Source organism: Montipora foliosa, chromosome 5, assembly GCF_036669935.1.
Source record: "Montipora foliosa isolate CH-2021 chromosome 5, ASM3666993v2, whole genome shotgun sequence".
NCBI classification, from domain to species: domain Eukaryota; kingdom Metazoa; phylum Cnidaria; class Anthozoa; order Scleractinia; family Acroporidae; genus Montipora; species Montipora foliosa.
The window spans coordinates 8,995,025-9,005,024 of NC_090873.1; the positions used below are offsets into that span (position 1 = coordinate 8,995,025).

Consider the following 10,000-nt stretch of genomic DNA (forward strand, 5'->3'; position numbering starts at 1 on the left):
GCCACCACACAGTAACATACTATTGAGATTACACAAGCTGAAGATGAATCATCATTTCTTTTCGCATCGACATTTTGTCAGCAATTCCTGCAATATACATAGTTGACAATATACATGGATATACATGTCTGAACATGGGTATAATTCGATGTAATTGGGTATACATGGCTACACATGTCTGTACTTGGCTATTAATTAACAATGATTCCATGAGCGCGCGTTGGATATGAGATGGTAAATAGCCAACGACGCGATGCAAGACGACGACAGTGATGCGGATATTATTGAGGTTAATTCTGTGTCGAAGGCCGAGCAGAAAGTTAAATCACTGAAAGAAGGCTGTTACAATGCTGGAGGACGTGGCTGAATATCTTTCCAGTGAAACCTAACAGAAACGGAAATGACCTTTCAAAGGTTCTTTCTAATATTCAGTCCACCTGGGTTAGATGAAAACTAAAGGGGTCAGTACAAAGTAAAGTCACGGACTAATTCAAAGGATCCCATTGCCGTGCTTCAAGAACAATACATAATTTTAGTCTGAGAATATGATAAATGATCGTGAGGTTTCTTTAAGATAAACTTGTTACAGTTACGTTAATTCAGATAAGAATATAAAAACGTTTTCTGGAAAAAATGTCTGCTTTACTCTTTATGAAAGATGAAATGATATATGAAATGGATCATATATGAACTGCGGATATGAAATCAAGTGAAGCTATGATCCTCGTAGTTATGAACGCAATTTTTGCAATTGCGTAAAGAAGCCTGAAAAATTCAGGACTTCAACGGGGTTTGAACCCGTGACCTCGCGATACCGGTGCGACGCTCTAACCAACTGAGCTATGAAACCACTGGCTTTGGGAGCTGGTCATTTTTGGGTTCCAATGTTCCCGTGATGAATGAATGAATGAATGAATGATGAAATGATATATGAAATGGATCATATATGAACTGCGGATATGAAATAAAGTGAAGCTATGAGGGATCAAACCCCGGTAGAAGTGTTCAAAACCCATTGAAGTCCTGAATTTTTCAGGCTTCTTTACGCAATTGAAAAAATTCCGTTCATGACTGCGAGGATCATAGCTTCACTTGATTTACTCTTTATATCGATAAAACGAGAGTCTGTCGCACTTGTTTCTGAGAGCCTGCTTAATACACCTGGATAATACGAACACTATGGCACGTCCCCTTGGTTTCCGAAACATGAACCATTACAAACCCTTTAATGTCTGACGATTGTCAATAGCGAGAATATCTCTCAAAAAGCACTTCTACTGAGATTATTTTCGTGAAGTATGACGATCAAATCAAGCTATAACGGCAGTAAATTCCCGCGAAATTTGAAGCAACATGAGATTTCTAATATCCAATTTTCAGACGTTGTGCCTTCTGCAAAGATCTAATTTTCCTTTGAGTGAATGATATTAATAAAACGACTAAATATACTTTCACAAATTTTGAAATTATGCCTTTTTGCAGCGGAGTTATAGAGGTTTGAATTCGGCCAAGATCCCATACATTCACCTTAATTTAAAGGCCCACTTTCAACCGACATGCATTGCGTGCCGCGGAGCAATTTTCATATATTAAAATCCTGCCAAAGCTGAAATTCATCCAATCAGATCGCTACGATAAGCAATGCCAAATTCATAACAAAACCAAACGGTCGAAAAACCTGTCGGCTGAAGCTGGATCTTTAAGCCGCGCTTGCCTCCGAACCAAGATGACGTCAGAAACCGTGAAAACGTCTATTCTTGTTCCTTACTATTTCACATTAATTGAGAAAACCCGAATCACTGGGTTTCAGTGTCACAATATTCTGTTAAAGAGAGGTTGAGTTGCATAAGACAAACAACCCCTTACTCAGCAAAGTCGGTAATGGATAAAAGAACTAGTCATGCAGATGTGGGGTCTGTTATTTTGGTGGCTTGTTTGGCTCGGCACGGTTCGTATATACAACAGTCTCTAGAATTCTGTAGTGTCAGTATTGTAACAATCATTCTTAAGTACTCTTGGTTTTCACGTGACGTCATCGAAAACTAAAAAATAAGGAATTATCAATCCTTTTGAGATTATAGTTTTTAGTTAGTTATTAGAACAGCTGAAGGCCTATCTTTTCACAAATTTTCAATTTGATAGGATCTTTCGTCTTGTGATAAAGCAAGGTTGATTTTCTAAGCTTTTACGTGACACGATATTAAAATTGCGGTCGAGAATGCTATCACGTAGGTTAAAAAAGTAACTTATCCGCTGAGATTTTGCAATCTGAACAGTCCTTGTATGAGAATAAGTACTCATATAGATGTTTATGAGCCCTCAGAAGACGACTACTGGCTTTTTATAGCAAAACTCGATAACATATGTTTTTGTTAGGTTCCGGCCGCCATATTTGTGTCCCTCAGAGGGACACAAACATACAACGATTTGAGTAAAATATTTCTTCGAATATCTCCCGCATGAAACATCGCACAGATCTGAAGCTTTGCGAGACTGTTTGAATATATTCATCTTCTTTTATTTCTTTGATTCTTGCCTTTATTTGTTGAATGGTTTTGATGATGGTGTGACAGTGAAAACCAGCAATAGGCTGACACTCTAGAGGTATAGAAGACACTAAAGAAAGCTATACTCAACGCTTGCTCCCAAGCTTGAATCAAACGCGACCATCCTTCCCTCATAGCTTGAAGTCTAAAGTGGCAATTAACTCACATTTCAGTGGTATGCTTCACAGTGATCGAAGTGTTCGAAGGCTCGCGATCACATTACAAGCAAAGCTTACGAAAACGCATTTTATGAATTCCGTTTATTTTTCCGTGGAAAAACGCATGAATGTGCAAAATCGGCTAGTAGAAGCTCCGTATACACATGGCAAGCATGCGTAATAGCAATGACAAGATTATGATTGCGGGCTCCTTTTGGTCGCCCGCAATAATCTTTACCAAAAAAAAGAACACCTCCTCTTCATTAATTCCTTTAACACGATCTCTAAGTTCCTTTGGCTAAAAGTTTAAAGGCTGGATGCAGATGATACCACGAACGTGAGAAAAAACACCAAATACACCTTAAATTTACTAAATCAGCACCGTTTAGAACTATGCATGTCCTTAAAAGACCACATGACCATTAAGCACGGATTTCGTGCAGCTAGTATAAATATTATTTTTAGACAAAAAAATTAACAATACCATTGTATCCTTTAGAGCCAGATAACTTTGACGGCACCACCTAGGTCTACGCTTGTGCTTTCAAGGATTGCGTGACCATTTGTTTTGTAACTTAGATATACAAATCTTATTATCACGGTCGAGTTACAGTTTCGCTTTTGTTTCTTCCCGAGTCGTTTGCGAACAATGACAAATACACTGACAAATAGAATCGGACAAAAGCCGAAAAAAGGTAGTTCGCTATAAGGAAGGCCCTATGAGGCCAGACTGTATCAATATTATTTTTAGACAGAATATCAAGGTTGAGAATGATAACCATGACACTGAGCAATTGTGACTACAATTGCTAAGCCATTGTTTATATGGGCATAACTTCCATTCGGCGTAAACGTAGAATAAATTAACACGTTGCTAAAATCCAGTCATGCACAGTATTCAGTGACTTTCAATAAGAAGTACTGTTTGCAGTCCCTCGATCAGTGGCAATTGCGAACCCCAGAGCATAACACGCAGGTAAGTTTCAAGTATTGTCGAGATCTAATTGAACAACTATGCAACAGTCTCTAGCAATTACACCGGAAAAGTAACTTCGAGTTTTGCTGACAGATGCGAACAAAATTTTTAAAGATTGTACAACACAACTTCTCCAGTTCCCAAGTTAAGGTCATAACGTTTAACTGATTTCCCATTTTAACTTCAGTCTCCTTGTTAGCGGTATCCAGATCTAATGGATTAATAGAACTTCTCGCGGTTTTCGCCAGCATTTATGATGTGTGGGGCAAACACAGACGAAACTACAGTAAATGTATGGTTTTGCAGCGGAATTTAAGCTTCAGTCTATAACTTCCCTATAAATGTGACCTCAGTTTCCCAATTTTTCACACAACTACATATCTTATTTACCCAACGGGAAGTTAGACCATTAGAAAAGGCCAAACAAACGAAAACTCGATGTGAAAGAATCCCTATATGGCAAAATAGATAGAAACATGGCTATTTTGCATAGTCAAATTGGCAAGCGTACTTTGCATTTTGAAATGCAAACGTTAAATTTAAAAACACATAACGGCATGGTTGAATGAAGTGATACATAACTTTTCTATTTTAACCAAACGACCTCTGAATCCTACTTTCTATCGATTTCGCAGCTTTCAAAGGTTATCAAATCGAAACACGAGTTTTTCAACTTAGATACACAGACCTTGGTACGTATTACGTTTAAGTTATAGTTTCCGAAGTTGGTTTTTCGTATAAAATGGCATCCAGTGGGTGCAGGCATGTGGGTTTCGTTTCATTATGATAAATGAAATCAATGACCAGCTTTGCTCTCCCAAAACAGTGATCATGACGAGGTGGCAGTTGTTTTGAAAAAGACAATCAAGCGAAAGGGAAAAGTGGGAGATTTTGCTTAGTGACCAAGATCAAATAATATTTAATGATGTTTATTTGTCCATTCAGGAAAACAGGAAGACCTTATAGACAGAGACAACAACAGACTTTTGCCACCACTCAGTAACATACTATTGAGATTACACAAGCTTAAGATGAACAAAATAGCTCTTGTCATTCTTGTTGCTGTCTTTGTACTCGCCGCTTTGGTTGTGGAGACTGAAAGCCAACATGGAGGTTTTGGAGGTTTCGGAGGAGGTTTCGTGAAAAGAATACAGCTTAAAAAAAAGGTTTGACATCTCAAAAGTACCTTGCAAATTGGTTGTGTTGCTTTTGCTGGATGGGGCTTGACTTGACTTCTTGAGGTTTGGGAGAACAGAAGTGTTGGAGCCACAGGGATACTATAATGAATCACCATTTTCTCCTTTACATTAACAGAGCTGAAAAACGACTGCGCATGCCCCAGATAAGGCGCGCATTTCGTGCAAATTAACGCAAATGTGTGCCGTGTCACTTTATAACTCTTGACGGCGTGAATTTTGGAACTGAGTTCGTGGTGATTTCATATTTGTTTTTGAAGCATGAATAGTTCACAACGTTTGGTCAAGTTTGCACACTAGGGTATTGCCCATGCAATCGCTTCAGTTTTCATCAACAAGATAATTTGGGCAGGGTTTTCTGAAATCACCTTGACAATTAATCATATTGATAATGAGTTAGTTAAACGTAACATATTAGTCCTTTTTTTCTAAGAGGATACTTGAAAGTTGTCAACCTCTTCCTTGAGCCAAGGCAGCAGTTCATTTGGAGTGCTGTCACTCTGCAATAGCCACTTAACCTCCAGACTGCCCCCATAATTAGCCAGCTGTCCAAAAGAAAACACCTTGTCAACTTGTCAAGTTGGAATAAACACAAGTACTGGAGTACATGGTAATTGTTTGTCCCTGTCTCAGAGATTTCTTCAATGATAAGGTAAATTGATCGCAAGACTGGCCTATCGGATTACACTCAGAAGTTCTAGTTGCACAATAGTGTGATCAATAACATTGCTTATTGCCGTAGTGGGGCTTGACATTTGGTGTATTGTTGTGTTAGAGAATCATTAACACTTGCCCACCAAAATACCCTGTGCAATCAACTGATACACCCATGTTCAGGAGGCTGCTGGCCCTTTAATTAATGGTCCGGAACAACATGTATGAGGAAAAGAACAGTTTGCTAAATGAAAGTGCAATTTCCAGGCCCTGCTTCCTGTTAATCCTAGGATTATTGCCTGAAAAATACTGCTTGAAAATGGCCAGAAAGTGGCACCTGAGCGACTTAATTGTAGTCTAGGTTCCACAATCTAGTCTAAATAATGATAATTTATTATTATTATTATTATTATCATCATCATCATCATCATCATCATTATTATTATTATTATTATTATTATTATTATTATTATTATTATTATTATTATTATTATTATTATTACTGTAATAATTCAACACACTTGGTGTCAACATCTAAGTCAAAACTTGGAAGATGGTACTTTGCTTTCTCCCTTGACTGGCCGTTTATTTCAAATCTATGTTCAACCCAACGTCTAAGGCAAAATTATGAAAGACCCAAATCTAAGAACATGAGTTTAGGAAAACAGTTGAGGGTCATTGGTTGTATGTGTGGTTTTATAGTATGTTTATCTCATCACGTTTTCAGTGTTTCTTCTTAGAACTGAATGCCAGTCCTAAACTTTTTTTCAGTTATAAATGTTTTGGACCAGCACAGAACTTTAGGATACCACTTCTTTAAATGTTTTACTGATAAAACAAAATGGGGACATATTCAAGCAAAAAGATCACAGTTCACTTTTGATCTGATGAGTTGCCAACCCAATGATGCTTCAGATACACATAGTGAAGACTAAAATGGTTTTGGTTTACATGCCAGAACACTTCCAAACACATTCAACAACAGTTTATCGAAGAAATATTCATAATTCAAAAAGATCTTCTTAAGCTTTGAGACCCACACGGAATAGCCCTTGCTCTGGTATTATACTGATGACTGGATTCCATCCACTTACACAATCATCTTTTTAGGATAATACCACCTAGGCCAGTCGGCAGATAGTGGTAGAGTGAACTTCTTCATGCTATACAGCTAAAAATATTAATTTTATGGAATGCCCCTTTCAGGGGTGTTTCATATCTATAGTTGTCTATGCTTTTAAAGTTTTTGTTCAAACTCATCAAGAAGCATGCATGTGTGAAATGTGTCATGATCGGTTTTGCAATATGGACTGTTGTCTGAACAGAGCCTTTTAAAATTTTTGTAGTTTCTTGCCAATAGACCATTTTACAGTTGTACCTAAGTTACCTGGCCTAAGAATGGAAGCGAGGCTGCCGGTGACCCTGTTTTGATACAAACCTCCGTGCTTTTGTAATGTTAATATGGACTAATCAGAATTACAACAACACAATTTACATGATAAAAGCAGTGAGGTCTGTATCAATGCAAGGTCACCGGCAGCCTCGCAGCCGTTCATAGGCTAGGTCGCTGAACAAAAAACTGTAAAATGGCCTATTGTTAAATTTGATTAAAAGGCAAGCAAATCAAGGGGCAAATTAATTTGAGGAAAAACTAGAGCTCAATTTGCCTTCTTGCGTCTTTGCATACTCCATTATCACGTTCAGCTTGCTCGCAAAACATATGAATATCTTTTGTAAGCGTGTCACCACTCACCACCCGGTCTATGTTTTACGAGACATCTGGTTTGTCTCTTTCTACTGGGCAAACGTTAACCTGCCCAGAGGGAAGGAGCACGAACAGGACTCGAGGTCCTATGCCAGGTGCTCCACCCTACCCTATCCAGACCAGAAAGACCAGACCACAACACCGGGAACTACATGCCCTACTCTTTACGACAAGTGTGCGGGTTCTTTTACGTCCCACAGGATTATGAACATTGAAGTGTTGTGAGACCGGACCTCCGGCTTATCGTCCTTATCCGAGAAGACTAGAGAGTCTAACCATTTGCAGAAGGCAGCACTTTCTCCTCAGTTATTTAAAGACCCTGAGTGTTGGTCCGGCCGGAGTTGAACTCACGACCTCCCGCGTGACAGCCCGGTGCTCAATCAACTGAGCCACCGGTGCGCGGTTACCACACAAGTTGTTTTCCTTTGTTGTTCAGAATATTATAGAGAGTATCTGAAATGTCATAAGGTTTTTGAGTGTGTCTTAAGCAACACGGACAAACAGGCATTGTCCTGTATCGCAACCACTTGCAATTGGCGAACTAATCTTCATCGATAAGTTCGAAGCTCTCGCCAATTCCACCGGCTGAACATCGCCAAAACAGCCTTACTGGGAATTTCTGGTCCTCCCAGCAAACCAACAACTTGCAAAAATGTATGAGAAACTTGCGACAAAAAGTCAGCACTGTCAAAAACGTAAATATTAACGATTAAATAATATATGAAATGAATCATATATGAACTGCGGATATGAAATCAAGTGAGCTTCACTTGAAAGTAAACATTGCAGCGCTGGTTACTTCGATTCACCGTATAGTCACACGAAAGGTGCATTTAACGAACGAAAATTTTATTTACACAATTTCTTCCCAACTCAATTTTTGGAGAAACATCCAAACTCGTCAAAGTTTGTAACAAAGTTCTTATCTTTCAAAAAGCGGCATTATTTTTTTAAATTTAATCAACGCCTGTCATCTTCCGGCGAACAAATAGTCTTTTTGAATGAGCGCGCCCTTGAGCCTGCGTTTATTGCCGCGGATCAGTGACTTGCGAAGTCGTTTTTCAGCTCTGTCCTTTACATTTTGAAAGACAAACATGTCAGTAGTTTCTGCGATATTTTGGTCAGGGGTGTACACAGCTCACAACTGGTAAAGCCTGCGACAGAAAAAGGCTCAGACTGAAGATTAGCAGCTAGAGCGCTTTCCCTGACACTATTTCTGATCTCTTGTCGTTTGTCGCTGCACAAGGGCCATGTTTCTTTGTGTCTCAAACAAAAGAAAACAGTCGCACAGTTTTTGCATAAAAAGGAATTCATTCTCAAGGGGCTTGACTTCCCTCTTCCACATTACTGTATAGGAACGCAAAGCTGGCCGAAGTGCCGACAGTTCGAAATTTGTATGGAAGCAGTAATGTCATGTTGACAAAGTTGATCAGGAAAACACAAGTTTTAACATTTATCTTCTCTGAACTTTCAGAGAGAAGCACGAACCATCCATCCGTTTTTTGCTTGTGGTGATAAGCGCGGCTTGGATGCGACAGCGCAGGGCAAAGCTGAGCAAAGAAGAATGAATGAGATAGTTCAGTGGTTTCCACGATAAATCACCCAATCACCTTGCTCATAATAGTGATTTGTTCTTTGTAAAAAAAGTAGCTTTAACGTTAAAAGGAGTATCCTTCATTTGTAACCACATGATAACCATAATTGTCGTTATCGATCAGTGTATCTTAAGATTAGCAAAAGATCACAGATCTCTCGACACGCCTTCTTATAACTTCATAGATTGGTTGTAAATTCATCAGAAGGTAACGAAGTTGTTCTTTTTGACAACATGGTAAAGATGAATTATTAGGCTAGTTAACGAGTAATGAATGAATAAACACTTTCAATTGTAGACCTGCACTTGCGGTTTTACTGACTTTTGGGGTTCTCTAAATCCCTGATCAACTTGTGCCTTTTATTCCAGTTCCTAGGAAAAGCATCAACTTTCCAGGAACAGCTAATTCAGAATGAATCGTCTCATTCAAGCACTACACTGACGATTCATGTTCATTAAATTTCACTTTAATGAACACGTCAGAATACCGTGTTGAAGAGAGGTTGAGTTGCATTAGACAGAACCCGTTACACACCTGGGACAGTGCATGCAAGAACCTGAACAATTTAACCAAGTTAGAATTATCAAGGCCATTTACGTAGATTAAGTAAGGCCTTCAGACTGTCTTTCCCATTGAAGAACTTAGTCCTGTGGAGATGAATTGATATCAGAGAAACAAATTTTCAATTGCTCGTTGCGACGATTCATAGCGAGACTGATAATATCAGTTGAGACGGAACGAGTGCAAGGGAAAAAAGCCAAAATAATCCAGAATCGAACGAAGTCGAAACCATGACTATGCGATTGGGCCACACTCTAGTACCTTCTGACAAGCCATCTGCAGGCTAGTCAGGCGAAAGCATAGCCCCCCGGCAGACGTCCTTTGGTGACGAATCCCTAAGAGCGTCTGCGTGGGAGGCTAGGGAGAGCCCTCATTGAAAAACACAGTTTTTTCATAGTTATAAGATGTGCCTTATACTTTCCGGCTGGGATCACGTGAATGTAATTCTTGACCAAAACGCCTTGAGTATGACTAGAGTAGAAAAGTATACCTGTATGGATGATAAAAGCTGTGGAATCATTCCAATAGGCGACGTTTGAGTCTGCTATT

At 39.1% G+C, this 10,000-nt stretch overlaps 1 long non-coding RNA gene across 1 annotated transcript; it reads left to right on the forward strand.

Annotated features, from left to right (window-relative positions):
- Positions 1 to 3,546: 3,546 nt before the first annotated feature.
- LOC138003569 (uncharacterized) lies at positions 3,547 to 9,186 on the forward strand. The gene is made up of 3 exons (XR_011123613.1): positions 3,547 to 3,680; positions 4,626 to 4,846; positions 8,770 to 9,186. It is a non-coding gene; the product is annotated as an uncharacterized lncRNA (long non-coding RNA).
- The last annotated feature ends 814 nt before the right edge of the window (positions 9,187 to 10,000 follow it).